Source organism: Catharus ustulatus, chromosome 3 (genome assembly GCF_009819885.2).
Source record: "Catharus ustulatus isolate bCatUst1 chromosome 3, bCatUst1.pri.v2, whole genome shotgun sequence".
NCBI lineage: Eukaryota > Metazoa > Chordata > Aves > Passeriformes > Turdidae > Catharus > Catharus ustulatus.
The window spans coordinates 40064765-40088297 of NC_046223.1; the positions used below are offsets into that span (position 1 = coordinate 40064765).

General features: G+C 44.4%; 2 long non-coding RNA genes across 2 annotated transcripts in view; both read left to right on the top strand.

The window, feature by feature from the left end:
- Window positions 1-224: 224 nt before the first annotated feature.
- On the top strand, window positions 225-6846 carry LOC116993972. Its single transcript, XR_004417396.1, has 4 exons — window positions 225-822; window positions 2142-2204; window positions 5140-5185; window positions 6533-6846. It is a non-coding gene; the product is annotated as an uncharacterized LOC116993972 (long non-coding RNA).
- A 3358-nt stretch (window positions 6847-10204) lies between these two features.
- LOC116993971 overlaps window positions 10205-23533 on the top strand; it is a 184184-nt gene continuing 170855 nt past the window's right edge. The window contains exons 1-6 of the long non-coding RNA XR_004417395.1: window positions 10205-10883; window positions 14541-14605; window positions 14724-14808; window positions 19867-19951; window positions 20899-20938; window positions 22325-22483. This is a non-coding gene — a long non-coding RNA (uncharacterized LOC116993971). The remainder of the gene's footprint in view (window positions 10884-14540; window positions 14606-14723; window positions 14809-19866; window positions 19952-20898; window positions 20939-22324; window positions 22484-23533) is intronic.

Genomic DNA, 23533 nt, shown 5'->3' on the forward strand with positions numbered 1-23533 from the left:
AGGTGTGGGACACAGCTATGTAAGCATGCAGACACAGGTATGTAGGCAGAGCTGTGAAGCATGTTGTGAATAATCCAAGGCCTTGATGACTTTTGTTAAGATATGCTGCAGAAGGACAATGTTATGATTGGAGCTATATGGACCAAGGTCAGCATGTAACTGGGGCAGAAGGCTGCAATAAAGCAACAGCAACAGCGTTGTTCAGTTCTTCCTGTGAAATGAAACATCACTTGATAATGCTGATTGTCACTGCCAAATACAAGTTTAAGCACAGCTCCTGTTCCCACCCTGCAGCGTTTATCAAGCTGGTCCCCTTCAAAATGGATGCACTTCTGCAGAGCCTGCAGACATGATTTAATGATTAGCCAAGGGCCATGCTGAGGACCAAAGAAGCCATCACCTCAAATTATTCCTCATCCCTTCTGTGGACAACCTGTGACAATTTTTGACTGAACTCTTTGAAACCCAGTGTACTGATTTCAACCCAGAGAAGAGAAAGAGTGCAGTTACCTAATACATGTGAAGCAACAGCAGTAGAGCTGCCTTGACATCACGCTGCTTGTTACTGAGAGTTTTACTAAATATGATTTTCTAGTCTAGTCCAGTGTCTGAGGCAAGTGGACAGATGTGGCAAGAGGAAGGAAAATTATGCTGAGACCTGGCAGTATGGCAGGGTGGTTAGGAAGATAAATCCTCTAGAGGGGAAAGAATTCAGGAAAGCTCTACTGTAAATGAAGAAATGAAAAACTGTGGGCTAGCCAGAAAGTCTCCAAGACAAATTAGATGGCTATGTCATCACCAGCTTTATGAAGTTTAACAAAGGTAAGTGATGGATTCTGCATCTGGGATGGGGCAAACTTGGATGTAAGCACAGAATGGGAGAGTCTGGAGAGCAGTGCTGTGGGAAGAGACCTGCGGATCCTGGTCACTGGCAAGTTGAACATGAGCCAGCAGTGCCCTGGCAGCCAGGAGGGCCAACCCTGTCCTGGGGTGCATCAGGCACAGCATCACAGCCGGGCAAGGGAGGGGATTGTCCTGCTCTGCTCTGAGCTGGGGCAGCCTCACCTCCAGTGCTGGGGGCAGCTCTGTGTGACACAATGTAAGAAGGATATAAAGCTATGAGAGAATGTCCAAACTAGGGCCAGGAAGGTGATTGAGGGCCTTGAGGGGAAGGCGTATGAGAACAGCTGAGGTCACTGGGTCTGTTCAGCCTGGAGGAGACTGAGGACAGACCTCACTGCAGTTACAGCTTCCTTGTGAGGGGGAGAGGGGGGGTGGGCACTGATCTCTGCTCTGTGCTGACCAGTGACAGGACCTGGAATTGTTTCAGGGGAGGTTTAGGTTGGATATCAGGAAAAGGTTTTTCACCCAGAGGATGGTTGGGCACTGGAGCAGCTCCCCAGGGCAGTGGCCACAGCACGAGCCTGACAGTTCAAGAAGTGTTTGGACACTAGGTATGTGGTGGAATTCTTGGGGTTGTCCTGTGCAGGGTGAGAAGTTGCGCTTTGATGATCCTTGTGGGGAACTTTCAACTCGAGGTATTCTATGATTCAAGGAAAAGTCTTCTAAAGAATCTGAATGATTTTGGGACATCGGTCTAGCTGCAGATTAAGACTCAGGTAGAGCTGTAACCCCAAGCTACTATTCTTAAGCAGTAAAAATCAAGGAATTGTTGGCCTTTCAGTACCCAGACAACCACCTAACTGCTGTCAGCTTCCCCATATGCAAGATCATTTCCTTTTCACAAAAACCTCATCTGGGGCTTCTCATTTTTTCCTGACTCTCAAGCAGAGCATGGTTGTCTGATCTGTGTGGTTGCTTTCAGATGTTTTGGATCAGAGGTGTAACTAAAATGCCAAGTATTTAGCAGATCTCTCTATGGAGATGGCTGGACTTGACACTTCTTGCAGAGCTCTAGGAAAGGGAAGGAACAACCCTAGTACAGAGGTGCAGGCAGCTCCTCCAGGACTGGAAACGGAGAAAATCATTTTTAAGATGCAAGAAAAAATTAAGTCCTTTTTTTCATTAATCTAATATGGTTACTTTTCTTCTTCTGCCACACAAGAGATTTCAAAAGCACATGGAGCTAACATGTCTGGGCACCCATTAAACTGGTAGAAATAATTTCTTCACTTTTGTAGGGCAAGGTAAAGCGCGACTGCTGCTTGAAAGAAGAGCTGGTTGAAGAGTGCACCCATCCTGCAGTAAGTTTTAGGGAGATTTCTTCCTTGCCAGACCAAACACATATTTTCAAGTGTTTTTACAGGAGAGATGTTTATTGTCCAAGTCAAGTTTATTTTGATTTGCACCCTTTTTCTCTAGAGTTGCAACCAAGGGAACATCATCTGATCATTAGGCCCCATGGATATCTTTCAGCTCTGGCAAGGGAGTGGATGCAGGTGATCTGCTCCCTTCCACCCCCCACCCCCAAAAGAATTTAATCAGAAATAATCTGTATGATTTCTAGTGCAGCCAGAAAAGATGAGGGAAAGCATTCCCTTAATGGAAAACTTCAGCAACTTCTATTTAGCCAGTAAAATAAAAGTAATTGCAGCTCTAGATTTTCAGGAAATGACCAAATCTGGTAGGTGGTATTTGGAGGAAATGTTAAGGTTTGCCTGTTTTTAAAATCCCTGTATAATATTTATTATGTTTATGCTTCATAATTCCATAGTAAATAACCATAAATTCCCCATTTCACATAGTTAACAGCCCATGTGCCCACTTGCACACAGAAAAATTGATCAAGGTGCAGCCTGAGGAGTTTAGAAAGGTCATTTTCAAGACTAGAGAGAGGTTGAAAATGTTGCTGCTAATCGAAGAAGGGATATTTAATATCTTTTTGACAAGAAATGCAAATAACATTAGTTCCACTAACATCCCTCTGGCCTAGAAGTGCTGTTTAGACAGTTCTTGTATTTAATAGAAATATTATCCACTGCAGTGTCCTCTGTTGTTCTGGCTGGGTTGTGCAGTGTTTGGTAGTGCAAAGTTCCCACTAGTACTAGGGATCACATCACCACTGCAGGTGTTGCTTTTTTGCACTCCTGCTTCTTTCCTGGGAAGCCAGCTGGAGTGACTGCAGGCACTAGTTCCACCTTCTCCTTCCTCCTCCCTGTGTTTTTGAGCAAGCTCACATTTCCTGCAGTCTCTGGATATACCTCCCTCCCTTCTGTCCTGTAAAATCAACAGACATCCCCACCTTCCCCATCCCAGTCCCCCTCCTCTGGATGCTTAGAGACCTGGAAGCTCAGCACTGCTGGTGGGATTTCAAAACCCAGCCCAGGCTCAAGTGCCAGTTTCGGGCTAAACAGCTGCTAGGTACTGTCAGATCTACACATGACAATGATTTGTGCAGCCCATTGCTGAGGCAGTTAGAGCCATTTGTTTAAAAAATAAAGAGACAGATAAATTCAACTCTTCTCCTTCTCCTAGCAAGCTGATATCATGTGCCTATCTTAAAAATGGCTTGCTCCAGAATGCATTAGAGCTAAATTATCATTTATGTTTGTCACAGGGATTGCTAATGTGTAATGAGATTTTAGAGTTAATGTTTTGTACAAAGCACTTAGCAGAGCCAGGATGAAATTGGTTCAGGATTCTGATGTGGTGTTTTAATTAAAGATATTTTCCAATCAGGGCCAAGCAAACAACTTGTCAGAAGATTTTGTGCCCATAAGCCAATATACCAGTGCAATGTTGGTCTCACTTTCTGCTTTCAGATTTTCTTCAGGGAATTAGAGGAGAGAGCCTCTCCAAATCTTATGCAAAAGAACCTTTCTTAGCTGCTACCCTTATAGGAGAAGAAATACCTATTTGATTCTCTGAAATCTTTCACCTGGGTGTGAGTGGTCTGGTTCACTGCAGCATGACACCAGCCTTAGGCTGCCTTGATTTTGTTGAACTTGTAGCTGTAGGCTGGCAAAGGGAAGCCCAGTGCTGTGGGGTGAATTCTTGTCTGCTGTAGCAGCATCCTGCGCTCCTCTGCTCAAGGACTGCAGTTCCTCATCTTTCTCCTCTGCTGTTGGGCATGGTAGCCAGGGAGGAGACAGGAAAATGGGTGATGCAAATCCATTTAAAAAAAAAAAAAAAAAAAGAGGAAGGATTTCCAAAAATTGTACCTGGTAAAACCAGCATAATAATGACTGAGGTATCTCTGGCTTGTATGTATCTTTGGATGTATGATTCAATGTAAACACCAAATACATGTTAATAGGCACGACTTTTATTAATTGTTGTATAGTAAGGATCATTATTACCAAACTAACACATTTTTTTCTTAGCTATCTCTGCTCCATGCAGGGAACTTCAATCACCATCAGTTCTTAGGCTGGGTTATCTGCTTGAAACAAAATCCCACAATTATAACCAGACATGAAGTGCAGCTCTCAGGGCTGGTGCAATGCAAACCTCTGGCAGAAAACCAGCTGCCATCGTCAGCATTTGCTTTGCCCATCCTCCAGCCATGAGAAACTCATCTGGGTAGAGCTGTGGAAGGAGGCTGGGGGGATACAGGGAAGTGACTCCTGCTGGGAAGGGGCAAGAGGGAGGAGTTTCCCTACTCAGCGCTCCTCATTCTTATACCTTCTTCCTTTCTGTTCCACCTCAACAGCTGTGACCAAGACTCCCTTTTTCCCTGCACTCCCTGGTTTTTTTTTGCCCTCCTCCCTGTTCCCCAGGCAAGGAAGGACACTGGCCCCACAGCCTGGGGCAGCTCCTCTGGAGGCTGAGTCAGCTCCATGGATACAGGACAGCACTGCTGGAGACCCACCCTGCGGGGGTGTGCAGCTGTGACACCACAGCATCATTAACTTGGATAATAGGACTGAGCCACAGCAAACCACCCTCGATTTGTATAGCTCCATGCCGTGTTTGTTTTTGCAGTGTTTCTGACATAAACCCCCTCAGAGCTACTTAGCTGAGAACCTTTTGGTAGTATGCATTGAATCCTGCTTGCTATGATAATAGAAAAAAAATCCTTCTCTATACACTCATGATTTCAAGTACATTTGGTTGGTCAGTTTGTTCGCTTGTTTTTCTAAGAAGAGCAAGGAAAAAGCTTTCATTTTATAGACAGTTCTGATGTTTTAGCATATAAATGGATGATTTTTTTTTTTTTTTTGTATTTTCCTTTTCCAGGTTTGCCCATCTACAGGTTCCATGACTGTTTGGAAACAGATGAGCAGTAAGTAGGGATTTTAATCCCAAAAGCAAATTTTAATATAATCTCTTCATTAGGTGAATTCTTTAGCTCAGTATGGAAATGTGCCTGAGTGGTGTAAAAGGGTGCTATTGACTAGAATAGAGAGATGAAAGTGAATTTTGCAGAAAAAAGTCTCATGTTTTTACCTCTACTGTACAGTGAATACATGAATATGCTGGATAGGCTAACATTTTATAATTTCATTTTTTATTATAACATTTTGTTTGCATAAGGCTTACATCACAGGATCTCAAAAAATTACAAAGACAGAAGTAGACCAAGCTGCACATTCAGGTCAGTTCCTCCTCAGTGAAATAGCATCCTACTCCATAAGCCACAATACACACTGCAGCTTCATTGTGCACCTCTTGGCCAGCTGTGTGGGTGCTTTATCCCCGAGAGCACTGACACCCCCTTAATGAGTGGTGTCGACCTTTTCAGAGACAGCGAGGTACAGACATGCATGGGGCATCTTTTTCTGCCAACCCCAAACGTTCCAAAAGCATGAGTCAGATCTCTCTGTCTCGTAAATTATAAGACTAGATGAAAAAAATGTTAATGAAAACACCAGATAAATGTGTTGATGTCCTTCTCTGCCATGAATTTTATTGAGTCTATGGATTTGAGCCCTCAGAGGTCACTCAGGCTAAATTTTAAGTCTTTTGTTCTCCATAAGTGATAGAAAATTCTGCTGATTCACTAAATTACAGGACTAAGTTACAGACACTGGGGAATTATGGTGAACTCTCTAAGAGAGGCACCTTTGTGGTGAACTGTCTGTTGCAAATCTCTGCCAACATGTGCTGAATTGTATGAACTAAATTCTGCAAAATGTTTTGGTAGATACAGAGAGCTGGACTCACATCCAGGGGGACGGTGCTAAAGCTTCTGAGTTTCCTGCTCACTGCTGCCAGGACACTGAACCACTTCATAGGTGTGAGTCCCTGTTGTCGGTGATGCCCTATCTAGAATTGTGGGGTAGACATGAAGAGGAGGTCTGGGTTGGTGCACAGCAAGGATAATGAGCCATGAAGGGATTCCCCATTCTTCTTAGCATCTGAGAAGAAAGAGTATACTCTGTTGGAGCTGACCACTCCAATGGAAAGGCTGAGGTAGTATTTACAGAATTGTTTTGGTAATGCATGAGAAAGACCCACACCTCCTTCACTTTGGAAAAAGAGTGAGTAAGTTTTCTGGTGAAAAGGCACAGGGCAATGGCACCAGCACTACCATAACAGATTCAGCTCTTCTGCAGCAGTCCCAGGCTTGGTGTTTTTGAGAGGAATGATTTCACAGCAACGTGCAGGGAGTATGTGTCTTATTTTACAGTCACGCTTTTATCCAGCCTCTGTTACTGGAAGCTCAGTTCTCCTCTCCTCCTGCTGTCTGCTCCTGAGAGACCTGTCCCTGCCAACACGCCTTTGACACAATTGGTATTCCCAGTGTGAGCGAGGCACCAGCAGCAGCAGGGAGGTGAGTTAAAGCAGCGGGTGTGCTCAGGAACCATCCTCTGAGCATGGCCTCCCACTCTTTGCAGTGATGTTCCTGTGCATGCTGTGGGGTTGAAGCAGGACAAGTTGAGACGGATGTAGCAGGGACAGCTGAGTGCAGGAATTGTCTTCCCTAGCACAAGAAGAGGCTGAACATGAGGATGTGCTCCAGGTACATGTGCGCACATGAACTTTGAGCTGACTCCTGAGGAGTGATTTCAGAGAGCAGCTCAGGGTGAGTATATTAGGCACTTAGTAGGTCTGAAATATGAATAAAATTTCAGTGAGAATCTGCTTTATACTCAGGACTACTTGGAATCAGACCATTTTTTAAGCTGTGGGATAGCTAGTAGCCGCATTGCTGAGTTGTGGTTCTGCTGGACCCATTCAGGCAAGGAAATTTAATTGTATGCCTTCTTTTGAGCTCCCATACCTCATGATGCCTCTGTTCCCAATGCTCCTGTCTATTTTGACTTTATGTTCAGAGTCTTTCATATGTTGCTCACTCCTATAAGATGATTTTTTCCCTCTTCTGCACTGGCTTTATTTGTTCCAAAAGGCTTTGGTAGCTTCAATTTGAGATATCTCTCTCTCATCTGCAGAGACAGGGCTTTCAGACCCTCCAGGTGTCTGGCCTTGAATCCTGCCCCATGTTGGGGTGCCAGCACTGTTTTGGAGGCTGCTGCCATCAATTCCTCAGTATCTCACTGCTTTGGCACTTTTGGCTGTGACCTCTGGCAGCCTTCACTTGGTGCCTTAATACCACAGTTTTGATATTGAAAGTGGTGTTTCCTGAAAGCAAAACTTTGATTCTTCTCTCATTAGTACTAAACTTCTTATTTTACAAGTGGTGCATTTTCCAAGTCTCTGTAGCAGGACTCATCTTGCTCCAGCCATGGATTCACGGGAAGCAGATGCCAGTGGGATGCCCTGGTTCAGCAGCTGCTTGTGCCAGTGTGCCTGTTTAGCAAGTACAGATGGAAAATGCTGTTGTTTTCCTCTCATAGATCACTGTCCAAAGCATCTGAGCAACAGAAGAGCCAGAAGAGAGAAAAGTTTCTGTTCCCACTGTTTTGTTACTTCCTACCACATCTCAATTTCTTTAAAATTTACCACTCTGTACTTAGGCTTGGCATTGTAGCTGTGTTGGCCCCTCATGACAGTTCTGTTTTGGCACAGGGAGGGCTGTAGGGACCTGCAGCAAGCAGTTGAGCTCAGGTGTAGAGGGACACAGATTTGTCCAAGCCAAGAGGTTTGTTCATTCTTTAATTATCCCCTTTTTTTCCTTTCTTTCCTGTTGCTGGTGCAGGTGGCTGGAGTACATTGTGCAGTTCTGTTTCAAGCAGATAAAGACATCTGTAGCTGTCAGTATCTAGCAGCCCTGTCCCTCTGCCATTTTTCTTTTGTTGTTTTAACACTTTTACTAGTGGTTCCTTCTTAAATTTCCAGTGAAAGAAATGATATCAACTGAGCTTGTAAATCTTTCCCTCTGAAGAGGGAGGAAGATACTGTAGGCACGGGAATGCTGCAGGAGGGATTGAGGAAGACAGTTGCAATTAGGCTGAACAAGTACAGCAACTTCCCTCTTCTCCTCCCCCAGCAAGGTGCTCCTCTGCTGCCCACATAGGACTTCAGCTCCCAAATGTGGTTTCCTCCACACTCTGCTCTTTCCAAAAGCAGCTGAGCCATAATGGTGTGTTACCCACACCTTGAGGGTCCCCATCAGTCCTTGGCACCTCATCAGTCCAGGGTCTCATTGCTGCATTGCTCTACTTCATTGTCTAACAGATAAGGTTCCCTCCCCCCACCTTTGCTGGTTTTGCTGTACTAAAGCAGGAGTGATGCCATGGTGTCACTTGCTCCTCCACCACCTTCAGCTGAGATGGCTGAAGGGGACATTGCTGCCACCCAGCCCCCTCAGCTGTCAGTCACAGCACTCCAGCCTCCATGCTGGAGACACATGATGCTCCCTCTCGAGATTTTCTGGACCCCAACCCTGTGCTGGTAGCATTGCCACATCTGCGAGGTGGCAGGGACAGTGAGGTGGCAGGGGTGGCTCTCCTGCTCCTTCCCTTCCTTCCCTTCCTTCCCTTCCTTCCCTTCCTTCCCTTCCTTCCCTTCCTTCCTTCCCTTCCTTCCCTTCCTTCCCTTCCTTCCCTTCCTTCCCTTCCTTCCCTTCCTTCCCTTCCTTCCCTTCCTTCCCTTCCTTCCCTTCCTTCCCTTCCTTCCCTTCCTTCCCTTCCTTCCCTTCCTTCCCTTCCTTCCCTTCCTTCCCTTCCTTCCCTTCCTTCCCTTCCTTCCCTTCCTTCCCTTCCTTCCCTTCCTTCCCTTCCTTCCCTTCCTTCCCTTCCTTCCCTTCCTTCCCTTCCTTCCCTTCCTTCCCTTCCTTCCCTTCCTTCCCTTCCTTCCCTTCCTTTACCCCTGCACCTCATGATGTGTGTGGGCAGAAGTGCTGAGCAGAGGGATGTGCTGGCACAGCTAGAGCACACTCTCAGGAGGCTCCTTAATTGCTGCTTTGGTCACGATCATTCCCCAGAAACCTTCTCTTTGTTTAAAGGCCGCTAAACTTTGCTCAGTAATTGCAGCAGATGCCTTGCCTTCCTTGCTGCCCATCAATAAGTGGCTTTTCTTCTCTCTGCTTGCAATGGGCTTGCTGCTGAGCACTCATGGTGCAGGACGTCATGGAGGGCTGTACCAGAATCCCCCATCCCTGCTGTCCTCCTCTTCCAGCCCTCTGTGCTTGCCCTGGCATGGGCTTTTCTTACAGGAGATGTAGGGAATTTTTTTTTGAAGTGCAAAGCTGCTTCTTTTGAAAACCCATGAATTCCCGACTGCTCACGTGGAGGGGCCCAGCCTGGCTGTGCAGCCAGGAGTGGTTTATTATGAGAAATGGTCTGTCGGCTGCTGCAGACTCACAGCAACATAAATGTGTTGTCTGCAGAAACAGCAGAGCAGTGGGGAGAGGCAGGGAGAGATTAGCTGTGAGTGGGAGGGTGAAGATATGGGGAGTGGAGGTCACAGGAAGTGTGGGTTTGGAAACAAGACCAGAATGTAATGCCAATTGCTTTGTGATTTTTTTTATTTTTTTTAAGTGAAAAGGCAGATATCACTGGCAGGTTTCGACATTGGCAGGTGTCCAGAAACTCCTTCCAACACTATTAACTTATCTGTATCAGTTCTGCAGCCCACCTCCTGTCAGCACTGCTCACAGGGCCATCAGGAGAGTACTGTGGTGGTATTGGGTCACTTGCTTCTCAGCCAATGGATCACAAAACGAGGTTGCTACTTTTTGTGACTGAGAGTAGATTGGAGAAAAATCAGTGGGTCCATGTCTGACCGCTGACCAAATCAAAGCCTCACTTCAGAGTGGGAAGCATCAAAGAGGGTTTTAAGTACTGAATATTTGTCACTGACTTTGCAGGCTCCATCGCTTTTACCCCTAATCTTCCTCACTTGCTCATGCTGTGCATGCAGAGGCAGGGAGGGATGATAATGGACTTGCAGTTGTACTTGCTGTTCCCGTAACAAATGGCAGGATCTTCACATAAATTGTTTGAACATGTAACGCTGCTCTTATTTCTTAACGATAAGGGCTTAGGAGCTGCCCTTTTCCGAAATGAAAGAAATGAACCAAACGTTATCTCTTTGTTTTAAAAAATGATCCCTGCAGCTACAACAACAAAAAGCCATTATGATGATCCGTAAAGGTCTCACAAGCTTTTACAGGAGAGATTTTCTGCTCACCCACTCTGGCTACACTCCCGTTCCCTCTCCCTCTTCCCAACCCACATGGTTCAAGCTTTATAGGGCAGTTTAAGCTCCTAGATACAGCTGAGCTGAATGAACCTGGCCTGGAGGACATGTCAGAGCTCGGATGTATTTCCTCTGGATACTGTGCCTAAAACCAAGTTCTCTAGACCTTGCTCTGGTCTCAAGTGCATCCATCATTAATTATATATCTATACTCACTGTTTACACAGGTTTCTTGTTTATCATGACGTATTTGCTTCGAGGCTCTGCATCTGTTGTTAAGCCCAATAGCAGTGTCTATTTCTTATGCCAAGGAAAAAAAAGTCACCATAACTTTTCAGTACTATGGCACAGATCTATCAGGCGGCTGGTGTTGGACCTCTGGCAAGCCATGGTGAACTGCTTTTGGACTCTATCCTGAACCAGTCGACAGATTAGGGGTGAGTTTAAACTTGAAAATTTCTGACTTTAAAGAAATAACCCCCTCCTTTATCTTGCCTGTAATAGATCTGTGTTTCTAGGGGTAGTGAGGTAAAAAACCATGATGATGTGAAGTCTCTTTGTGACCATCTCATGACAGAGCTTGAGTCCTTGGAGTGGTTTCACGACCTCTGGAACAGGAGGCTTGGAAACCTAACTCCTTTGATTTCTGCAGAGCCCTCCTAGCTTTAACATGCTTATGTAGGCTAATGCACACATCCATTAACTTTCCCTCTGTCAACTGCTGTTAGTGTAGCTGCTTAGCACCCTGCTGGGAGGGAGATGGATGGACTCCTCCAGATGCCGTCTTGCTGCTGCGGCTTTTAGATCAGTCCCAGGGGATGCAGATCCTCTATGGCTCTCCTTGAGCTGTGTGTGGCCAAGCAAAGCAGTCCATACACATGCTCTCTCATATTAGGTTTTCTATTTAACAACACCCCATGCTATTCTCTAGGTATATTAAGTGGAAATAATGTTTTTTTCCAAAGTGGATAAGCATAACTTCTTCCCAGGTGGAGAAAAAAGAGCCACTGAGGGCTTCAGAGATACAGGCTGAGCCAACTGCAAAAGTATGAATTAGCTCCCCAGCTGTAAGAGCTGCCAGTCAACCTCGTACCTAATCCAGTATATCATGGCTAAAAAGTCAGCATGGAGAAGTGCTGGGAGTGGAGGGGGAGTCAAAGGATAAAGGAAGAGGGTGATACATGAATGAGAAAAATGAGACAAAGGCAAAATCCTCATATGTCTGCAGAGGCCTTATGAAATGAATAGCTGGTGGTAAGAGCAACTTCCTTCCATGCATTCTGTATCAGGTATTTAGCATGGCTGTGTCTCAGCAAGATGTTCCCCCACACAAGACAGAAAGGAGATGGTCAGCATCAGTATGCTGCGTATAGTAGAAAGCAGGTGGATTTGCTTAACTCTGTGGGTGGCAAAGAATTGGGAGCATTTTTTACTGCCCAGGCAGGAGTTAATGTATTTTTCACTGTCTTCTTTCGGATGCATCACAAAATCAGTCTGTGGAAGGAGAAGCCAGAGGAGACAGAGAGGGGAGGGAGAGACATCTAGAGCCAGTGCAGATGGGAGGCATGGCTGAGTGATGAAGAGTGAACAATGCTAAGCAGGCTCAGGCCACACACGAAGGGCTGGCTGCCCTTCCTGACCCTCCCTAACCGTGGAGAAAGACAGACCTTGCGGGACTGTGGCTGGAAGGGAGCACGCTCTTTTCCGCTCACATCCTCGTGCGAGTACCGTGAAACCGTGGGGTCAGTGTCATCTTCCAGAAGAAATCCCCTGTTGGCAAGGAAGAGAAATGGATTTTGTTTGGGCCCTTACAGAGCTGATGGGAGTGTTGTTCTCACAACTGAGCTAGACAGTTGGGTGGAAAGCCTTCCAGCTGCTGGACACCTGCTGCTGGAGCAGGTCCACCTTCACCGCTTGAGAAACCAGCCTGTCTTGGAGGTACAACCCATGGGTGGAGACAGGAGAAAGTATATCCAAGTCCTAAGCAACTTCTGCTTTCCTGAGGTGTTGTTGCTTTGTACAATTAATTTCTGATCTCTTGTTGGCAGTTACCCTAAATCAAAATGAATAATCAGCTGGCTGCAGTGCAGGGGTGTGGGGTACAGCCAAGGGTGTTTTGGCAGTGGATGAAGGGGAGGAAAGGGAGAGAGCTGCTGCATTCTGATCCAGACCTCATTGCTGCTGCTTAACTGGGTCTGTAGCAGAGAGAGAAGAGAGCAGTGCTGCCCACCAGCTCAAAGTTCCAAGGTCTCAGTGCAGTCCTTCCCTCTACACAGCCCAGGAGAAGACTTGCCATGGTGTGGGTCATCTACCCACGCTGACCAGAGCAGGCAAGGTGCTTCTCAAGGTACTCAGAGTGGATCTAAACTCCCCCAAGGAGCTGCATCAGGATGGAGGGTTTGACTACTGATCTGGCCATGAGGTGTTGCTGGGCTGCTGTGCCAGATTTTCACGCGCACAGCCTTGGCTGTGCCTTGGGGCTGGCTGGTAGGTGGGTACCACAGGGATGAGAGAAGGAAGACCAGGGGTTCTGCCCCCAGGTCTCTCTCAGGGCTCACAGGGCTCTATGCTGTCTGTCAGAAGCCTACTGTTTTTTAGGAGAGAAGTAGTCATCCTCACATACCCACAGCTGCCCTGTATTTGCCCAGCCACCTCTTCCCCAAGCTGGGAAAAGCAAAGGCTGGACAAATGTGTCTGGACTGATCTGTGGCATCCCAAATCCAGGACTGTGCTCTCTGGGGGGAAGCTCTATGCTGCCTATTTAGGCACTTTATATTGCTTAATTGGAGTTGCTGGGGATTGCATGCATCGATCAGTGGAGCACAAAGTGACATGACAACAGTTGTCATGTGTCTCTGATTTTCCCTCTCTCCCTGAAAGAAATCTAGACAGAAGACTACATGTGTTAGTTGGCCCACAGAAAAGCAGACATAGATGTGTGTTTGTGTGCCCTTGATGGCACATCCTTAGAGGAGACACAGTCGGAGCCCTTTGTGGGCAGCAGGAGAAGGGGCAAACCTGCAGCAGCCTCTCTCTGCAGGCTGAGCTCCGGCTTTGAGGCAGCTCTGACCCCATCCCGCTCCCCTGTGCTCTGAATCCAGTGAGCACAAACACGGGGGTGGGAGGGCAGTCCAGCTTTTATTTGTTTTGCACGGTGGATTTTGCTGTTTTCTGAGCTCAGGAATGCCGCCTGCTTCTCCGCCTCCTCTAGTGCAGCTGCACCTCTCTATCCCAGCCCCAGCTGCCACAGCTTAGCTTTGCCTCCAAACACATTCTTTTGCTGGGTGCAGTGCCTCTGTGCTCTCAGATGGAGATTGGCTTGTAGCTGTCTCTGTCTGCATGGCATCTGCTTCCCTCTGCCTTTTTAATCCTCTGCATTTTCCATAACCTAACATAAACGAGTAACAAATCTGGGATGCACTTCTTCAGCCAAAGGGACAGATCTGGGGCTGTGGCATTTTATACCTACTGTAATTTCTGCAGCAGCCCCTCTTTCTTTTTTTCTCTTTTTTTTCCAATACACATCAGACTTGTGAGAAATGTATTCTTATGTCAGTAACATTCAAAGGCAAAAAAAAAAAAAGCTGCCAGAAGAGAGCTTTAAAAGTCTGATATATTATCATTCAGAGAAGAATTTCAGTACAATTATTCTGGATTTTTTCCAATAAATAAATTGTGCAGACTTTTAGGGGAGAGCTTTTAGGTTAATGGAAATATTACTTAAATTAAAATACATCCCATTCAGCCACCAATTCCACTGACATTGCAGCATGTGTTTAATGTTAATGACATACACAAATAAAAAGGAAGAAACTGATTTGTTTTATTGTGTCCAAGGCTGAGTATGATCTGTTGTGGAAAGTTAAATACAAGCCAGAGGGGGCACAAGGCAGCATCAACAAAAGCATGGTTAAAACGTACATGCAGAAGGTATATTGCACAGTACTGTGCATGGGAATGCTAAGAAATATGTTTGGTCTTGTATTTTCAATGAATTGATTTTTACCTTTTGTTTTTGTTCTCTTGGTGACTTTATGAGGAAGCCTTCTACAGCTTACAGGTTCTGTCCCTTTGTTTTTTGGACCCTGACACAGGGTAGAGCAGATCCCAGACTCCAGCCTGGAGCAGGTTCCATGTTCAGTCTTTCTCCAAGGAAATGGTGAGCAGCTTGGAGGGGAGCTGCCAAGTTCAAATGACATCTTGAACTCTGCAGTTCCCAGATGTGCTCTCACCAGACTAGGTTTCATACCACCTGCATTAAGCCCTTCTGCTTCCAGTTGAGCTGGACAACACGAGGTACAACTCTCTGGGCCTTTGGAACCTGTGCTTCCCATTCTGGCAAGGGAACAAGGACATGGACAGGTGAGTGAGCAAAGAGGAAAAGCTAACTGGCTTCTACCTCATTTTCCTTTTTATTTATGATTTATGCTGGATTGGGAGGGAGAAAGGCAGCAGGAAGGTTTCTACATTTTCTAGCGTGTCACTTGTGAGCAGGGGACAGGACTCCTGCTTGGGAAGGACGTGAGCTTGGCTGCTCACCCACTGTAGAGGTTTGTGTCTTAACCACCCACTGTGGTGCAGATGCGTGTCCTTGGGTTGGTCACCCAGGTGTTGGGGCTCCTGCCCAGGGAACAGCGCATGCAGAAGAAGCCTGGGAAGGAGATCAGTTTCCAGCTCTGGCCCAGGTGATGCACACTGGTGCCATGTTGCATCCCCACTCTGGGACTCCTCTGGAGCCCATCTGCCCTTCTAAAATCCGGGTGCAGATATACCAGGGATTCTCCCTCAATCCTTGCTGGAATGCAAGTGGGCTGCCCACTCAAGGTACAGAGTACAGTATTTAAAACACCAATTATAAACGTAGTGCCCACAAAGTTCAGGCCTGAGGTCTTTAAATGGGCTTGGGAAGGGTTTCAAGGCAGCACCTACACAGGCCCAACTGTAGTGAAGATACTTAGCGGCTCAGGTCAGGCTTGAGTCCATAGACTGAAGCATTTTATTCAACAGAATAAGCCAGCACAGGGATCGAAAGGTGAGAGGGATCATCGTTCATTGGTGTTTTTCATACTCATGGCAACATCCATTATCCGTGTCAGGATAACTCCAGTAAAAGCAGTCTAGGTGATAGCTACTTCCCACCTTTCAGATGACAAACTGACCACTTTATTGAGGACACAGGAGTGCATCTTTGGAAACACTTGACCCTTTGGACAGGAGTGAGCAGGTTTAGCTGGGTTCAAGGGCAATTTTTCCTTGCTGCATTTGTCCTTCACTGAAGGTCTTAGAGCAGGAGAAGCACTTTCAAGTGGAAGGCACTACAAGACCAGGCCTTAGCCTTCTTTGAATCTGTGAGTATTTTACGTGGAGCTTGTTCTCCAAACTTTCCTGACTTCTCCATCCATTAGGCAATATGTTGGGAAAAGTACTGGTTCCAATTTCATGACGCTATGGGGCTTGGAGAATGTTTGTAGCAAAGGGAGAAATTACTCAATTTGGATCTTGAGGTGGCTTTAAGAGAACAGAACTCCCAAGCAAGTCACCAGCATATCCCTGGGCTTCTCATGCTCACTTCCCAGGCTTTGCCATACAAAATGAACAGTGCTTTTCTTGTGGAGACTAAGAATAACTTCCAGGCCAAGTTCCAAGGTCAATCCATCCCTCTGACTTTTTCCATCTATATGAATAACTGTCTTCAGCACAAACTTTAGCAGTGCAAATGCATCACTGCTAGAGCATGTTTAGAGAAAAGCTTCAGGATCACTGAGCACATTGTTACTTGCACAGAGGCAGGATTCCCAGACGTTACAATGCAATTGCTATTTGGGCTCTGTTACTGCTGTGGCTTCCCACTCTCTTTTTTCTTCCAAGGTTACTCGTTTGCCACAGAGAAAATATTTATTTTTCACCAGTAGCAAGGTGTATTTTCCTGGGATTCCCTTGAATACTCCTTGCTTATGACCAGTTGAAGAGATGTTTGTGAATCTGACTGTTGCATGTTGTCATGGCTACTTTTCTATCTTCCTGGGGTATGGGTAGGCTTTCCTGAGGAGCACTGTAGTTCGTGTCAAGTGGGTTTTGTTCCTTTTTTGTCCTTCTGCACATTCACATGAATTTGTTCTTGCTTTCATCTTTCTAGTCTGCTCCTTCCTCTCAGACCCTCTGTCTTGGTTCAAAGGGTCCTTGTGCCAGCAGATTAAGGCACACCTGGTGCGACCTAGGAACAATTCACTCCCAAGGAAACTATGGGCAGTTTGTGCATTCTCATCATCACTAGGGGCTCCTGCAATGGGAAATAGCTCAAGGTTTCTAAGGCTGTCTTCTCCCACAACAAAATAAGCTTGTGGGCAGATGTAAAATCAACACATCTCTATTTGTTTTGGCCTTGAGCCCACAGCTGCCAATATTGTCTTCATTGGGAAGTGAATTCCTTTGTATTACCCTCTGCTGCTTCCCTGTGCTTCCTGCTTTGCAGGACCCTGTCTGCTTAGTGCAGCCCCAGGGTGAAATTAGTGCTTTCCTTTTTTCAAAGTATTTTCTTCATATGACACTGCTTCTTTGGCTGTGTCTACCATTCCTCACACTTGCAGTAAAAGACCGCCTTGGTAAATACTGACTGCTTCCCATATGGGAAATGGGCATGGCAATTCTTCTGTCTCTCCTTGGGGTATTCTGAAGAAGCTGTGTTAAATTATCCTAGCCTCAGGTGTGTATGATTAGTATATGTGATTGCTGCCTGTCATCCAGGTAGATTTATGTAGACAGGCAATGTAGAATGTAAAACGGACCTTCTAAAAATGGGACAACTCATTGTTAACAAATGCTCAGTGGTCACTTTGACCCGAGAGCAGGGGCAGACCTTGTGCTTTCCTGGTTTACCAGGACCACCTGTAGTACCTGAGAGCAGGAAAATTTCTTGGGGGATTCTGCAGTGGTGGGAGGCATACATGCCATGAGGAAAGAGTTTGGACACCATCCAGTGTATCTATGGAGCAGTCACTTGTAATTGTTGCTAATCCGATGAGAGTAGTAAGTAGTTATGGACTCCTATACAGATTTATTGGTCTGCGGTGATATCAACAGGCAGAGATAAAGCAAGGGACAATATTTAGCAGAAATAAATGATTACATTTATGGGAAAAATATTATGTGTGATCACATCTATTTTGAATGTTTTTGGAAGAGATACTTAAAGAGTTTCCATTATGGCTATATCTTCCAAGGGGTACTAAGTTTTTCTCTTAAGCTAATATTCTAAAGGGATAGATTAAATTAAAGGTTCATTTAAAAACTATTTATTTTCTCTTGGAAGGTAAATAATTTTTTTTCACTTACACTGCTGCAGTCCATCATAATATTTTTATTTGAATGTGTAATTTGGTTATCTAGTGCTACTTCACACTCAGTATTATTCATTTCTGATGAATAAAGAACAATTTGAGCTCTGGCCTTTTACATTAAATTATAAATTAAACCCATCAAATAAATTCTTTCCCCCATTAATTTTGACATTAAAAATGCCATGGATGTCCCTGGGGACAGGGTTCTACCCAAAACTCTTATACTTAGTAAAAAACACTCAATAAGTGTTCGCAGAGTCCACATTTTACTGGCCACCTATGTGCCAGAGGCTCTCCTTGTGTTTAACAATTACAAGTGATTCCTGTGAAGACCTTAGTCTTCAAAGTTTTGTTGCAAAAATGCTGACCTGCTTTTCATATTCCAAGAGCAAAACCGGTTGAAGGAGAGAAATCTGGCTGTCCACACTGTTTGTGTGTGGTTGTTACTCAGGGTCAGTGTTTCCCTGTGCAGTCAGGCAGGGATAGATTTTTATTTGCCCAGGTCTATCTCACAGCAACAGAGAAAGACCTTATAAACATGGGAAAAAATTGACAGGGTAAAGCTAGCAAGGAAAACTGTCTGGTCTTTTAGAACTAATATACATGCATGTGGTTAAGGAATGGTATATTATGTAGCTGGGACAAAAATGTGTTGAAACATATCAGAACTGTGAAGTAAAACATTGGGTTATGGATGGATGCTGTTTCCTGACTAAATAAACATCCTTTGTGGTTGGCTTTGGTTTTTCATTTTATCTCTTTTTCACTCTCACTATTCAGTAGGGGGTTTTGGGTTCCTTGGACTCTGCAGAGGCTCTGTCATTTTCTCCCTGTGGCATTCTCAGCAGAGCATCTTCATCTTTTGTCTATTTACAGCTGACTGGGTGCACTGAAGTGTTCTTATTCTTTTTGCTTCCTAAAATCTTAGTTGTAGAGAGAAAAATCAAAAAAGAGAGTCAACTAACTGGGCAGGTCCCTGTAGGGAACTCAAGGACCTTGCTTTTTGTTGAAATTTCTTGGAGCTCCATGATATTAATATTTTCCACCTGATAAGTTAGCCATACACAAGAGGTCATGGCTAGTTTTTACTGAAACGATAGAAGTGCTTTCTTGGGGCTTGTTTGGTTTTGTGTTTTGTTTGTTTTAATAAAAATCCTACCAGAGCCAGAACCAAATGACAGTGTCTGCACCAGCTTTCTGCCAGCACTAGCACAAAATGATAAAGTGGTTGGTTTGTTTGTTTGGGTTTCGGTGCCTTTTTATTTTTTTGTCCTGGGCATAAATTCCCAGTTCTTGTTTCTTTTTTTCTATATTCTCTGCTTCCCTGGAGTATTGCCACTCTGCTGCAGATGCAAGGCCATAACCAGATAATCTCTCCCCTTTGCACCTGCATTTACTTGCAGCATTTAGGATGGAAGAAGTGAAGAGCCCTTCAAGGGCTGTGAGTGCAACTGCATCCAAACAGCAGGAGTCTCTGCACGTGAAACAGAGATCATCTTCCCTGTTTCCAACAGCACCTGCCTACCCTGCAAATTAATCTCTGGGAGCCTGAAAATGGGCACCCAGAAAATGAGGTACAGACAGTGGCAGTGTGTGACAAATTTAGATTAGTAGTGATCTTTCACAGCCAGAGTTGCTACTCATTTCTGAACTCATGGGCAGCAAATACTCATTGACATCAGTGGGAGCACAATGAGGGCTCGCCTTGCCCACACTTACTATATTAAATGACCTATAACTCAAAAGGTCTTGGATGAAATTTATTATTCTACACCAAACACGTCAGTTTACAGTGATGTTTTTTTCAAGACAAACTCTGAAGAATTGATAAGATAGTGGAAATCAGGAAAGGGAGAAAGAAAACGTTAAATCTAGGTTATTTTATAATTGACTTTTTTTTTTTTAGTCTAAACACCTGTGGATAATTTTGTTCCAATTCCACAGAAACAATCCCTCTTTGCAAAAGTAATTCCAGCTCCCACCATTTCCAGAACAAACCATGTGCTTAGAAAGTTTAATCACAGAAACTATGCTCACTGCTGAGTAAAGAGAAATTCCCTCTTATTTCTTGTCATTAATACAGGTCCTTAGGTGACCTGTTGGAATTTCCTAGTAGTCTTGTAGTTGATGGTGCTAGTCAAGAATATTGTGACTTCTGCTGTTTCCAGGTATGTGCCTGAACTGACATGTTTCTGAAATGGATTCTTCAAACACTGTTCCATTGCTTTTTCAGTTAGGGAATCAAAATGGAAAGTGCATTCACTCTTAATATAGAAAGAAAAATGGAAATTATATATTAAAATATTTAAAGTGGTTAAATTAGCAATCAGCACAAAGTGAATTTGGTCCATTTTTTAAAAGCAGCCCCCAATAGCAGGCAAATTACAGGTCATCAGACTCAGATCCATTCTCCCTTCTCATTTTGATGATATTTTGTGGCTCTTTCATTCATTTATGGTAATGCATCAAATTATGCTTTAAGAAAGTTAGAAATGAAGACAAGAGATGCTGCTTGTTTGAAAGTATTTTGCATAATGCAATGACTTTAAGTTTGGGTAATGCCAAAGATTGATAATGCAGTCTAGAAGCAAATAAAATGCTGACATATCCTCTGCAAGCTTTTCATCTGTAGATAAATATCTTTGCTGCCACTGATATATGCATCTTTGTCCAGCTTTGTCCAGCTGTGTGCTGTAGTACAAAGCCATCATTTTATTCTTTAGACAGCTGAAATTCTGAAATGTATAGGCCAGCAATTTGTTATACTTAGTGGCCTGATAGAGATTTCCGAATGTTATGTGGATTTATCCAAGCAAAGAGATAATGTGATGATCAAAATCAACATGTATGGGAGTACTTACCATGCAGTATTTTGGTTGTTTTTTTTCTAGCCTGAAACTAGCTAACCCTTCAGACATGTATATTGGTAATAACAGAGATACGCTTTCATAACTGCAAATGGCAACCCTGCAAGGGTTGTACTGCGCCTTGGCAAATTATGTTTTCACCAAAACCAGTTGTTTAGAAAAATCATTAATTAATTAACCTGTGCTTCCATGAACAAAAGGCCCTTCAATTATTATTTTCCCTTGTCTTTTTGGTGTTTTGTTTACAGGCCTGATTTTTTGTGATATTCTTTCTTCTAACTCTATTTGGTAAGTACATTACCCTCTATCTGACAAGTGATCTATAATACCATTCAGAGAAATGGTGGTTAAAGGAGTCTAGGAAAGAGTGTGTTTCTCTTATTTGCTGGGCCTGCTAGTAGTGAGATGTCAGGACAAAAAGGGAGATTTCACTTCCCTTGTTCCTGTCTGCTTGTAGGAAATTGGAAAGCACAGGCAGAAGTGTCACTGAGCCAGTGCAAAATCCTGTGAGGGCACTAGGACTGAACCCATCCATCCCTATGTAAATGCCTTGGGTCAACTTTTCAGGGAAGCAGGGAGCTAACAGCTCAATAGGAGCAACGGTCCATAGCAGTCCCACACTCTCCAGGTGTGGTGTGTGAGGCACAAGTTCTGTGACCCTTTCCCCATCCCCCCAAAACAAGAGACCCAGCTAAGTGGGTTGGGAGGCTGGCAATCAGTGTCCATGGAGGTTGGGTGACCAACATTCAAGTCTGCTGGTGAAGAAATGCTGCAGTATCCTGGGGTCAAGCACTGACCTAGAATAAGCTGAAGGTCTTGATGTGCCATGGTAGGAGGCCAAAGCACATGCCAGCGTTTAAAAGCAAACATTGCTTGTGGTAGCTCATAAATATTATACTTGTCATCTTTTCCCCTCCCAGTAGACCTAGATACTAGGCAGGTTTAACTTCATTTTAAATCTGCTATGTCTATGACTGAAATCATAATATTTATGCAGGGTAGTTTTTCAAGAAGCTTAGTGAATGTGAAAACAAGTTCCTGGGTTTTCCCCTTTCATGGAAGCAAGCTGAAGGTCAGATTTACAACATCTCAAGCTACATTCTGTGCTCATTTACACAGCTGTAATCTTGAGTTATGCCACTGAGGACAAGCAATCGCTCCAGACTTACAGGATATAACTGACAGCAGAATTTAGCTTGGGGTTGCCAAAGCTTGACAGAAAAGGAGCTGCGAGGGTGGAATTTGGTGCTTGTGAAGTAGCTTGTATATATTCAAAGAATGTATGAGCTCAAAGATTTATTAGTAGTGTTTCAGAGCATTATTGAAATTAGACTTAATTATCTGTGTAATTTGCTGGAACCAGCATTTTAGCATTTTTGATCAAGTATATGCCATTAATTTTAAAGAGATGTACCAGGCTGCTCTCAAAAAGTGAAATAAAACAATTTAAAAAGAAAGCCCATTATTTCTAAATAGTGTTTCATAAATTTCAGAGGTTGTTGTGGATTGAGTCTTTCTTCCCCCTTTGCAAAACAGTCCATTTGCAGTCTAATCATATGGAAAAAAGTTCATGTCAGTCCCGAAGGTTATTCCAGCAAGCAAAGAAAAGAATTGTCTCCATGTTTCCAGACTTGTCTAGCTGTGTCATTCCTCTCCCGCTTGTCCTTGCTGCAGCCCCATTATGGCACTTGGAAATGGTGCTGGCAGACTTTGGAAGCAGGAGCAGAAGACAAAGCTGCGAGCAATAACCAACCTGTTGCTTTGCAATGAAGAAAGTGCAAGGCTCCTGTTCAGACTTGCACCCCGTTCTCTCTGCTCAGACATGCTCCACAGGTACTGCTTGGTTTGAAGGTATCATCTCCATGCCTAAGCCTCTGTTTCTGCAGTGGCTTCTTGCCAGCCTTCTGGTGCCCGTGGTCACCTGAGCTCCTGGAAAAGAGGAATGTTCTTGTGCTGAAAACAACAACCATGCTAAGGTTCAGTGTGCCTAGCTTTTCTGCTGGTTTCTGTGGAAACTTTGGAGAACGTCTTTTGCTTGTCTCTGTCATGCACTTAATAGCAATAATGATGCACACCTCTTTCTGAAAGTGTGCTTTGAGGATACAACCATTATTGTGTATGAATAGCTTGAAGCTTACATGAGCATTAAAGTTGAAGGCAAGAGGAACAGCAACACAGCCAGATTATTAGCTGTCATTTTGCCAAACCTCTGCTCAAAGAAGTCTTTGGTTTGGGACAGATACTGTGTGGTGGTTTTTTTTGTGGTCAGCACTTTTCTAGTTCAGATTTTCACTTCCTTTTTTTTTTTTTTTTTTTTTAATTTATACCTTCTTTACCCCTGCCTTCATGGAGGTCTCCAGCAGCATAAACATGGTCAGCACGTCATTTTGGGAGGCAAGCAGTGGTGAACGTGAATGGGGGGGATGCTCTTATTGAAATGTTGTGCACACTGGCTCAAACGGTGGAGAAGCATCATCTCAGACTTTCCCAGTAAATGATTAACTTTTGTTTGCACAGAGGAGAGAGCCACAGTAAGAATGCAATTAATTACACTGGCAGCCCAGCCAGGCCAGCAGTCAGCAGTGCTCTCGCGTGCAGCTCCCGGCTCTGCAGGTCTGATTTGAGAGTAACTAATTAAACGCAGGTGCAGGCTAGCAGACTTGTTGAATTAATGCAGTGTCTTCTTTTCGGTGTTCCCAGGCATTTGTAGCTCACAAAAATAGAGCAAGTGCTTGATGCTACAAATAATAATAGTGCTGATGATGGAGGTAATTAATCCTTTATTACTGTGGTGTGATAGGCTGCTACTAGGACTGCCATTCAAGTACTTCTTATGCAAAAATATGTCTCAGAGGTGAAAGAACATGTAGGAGAAAGACAGAG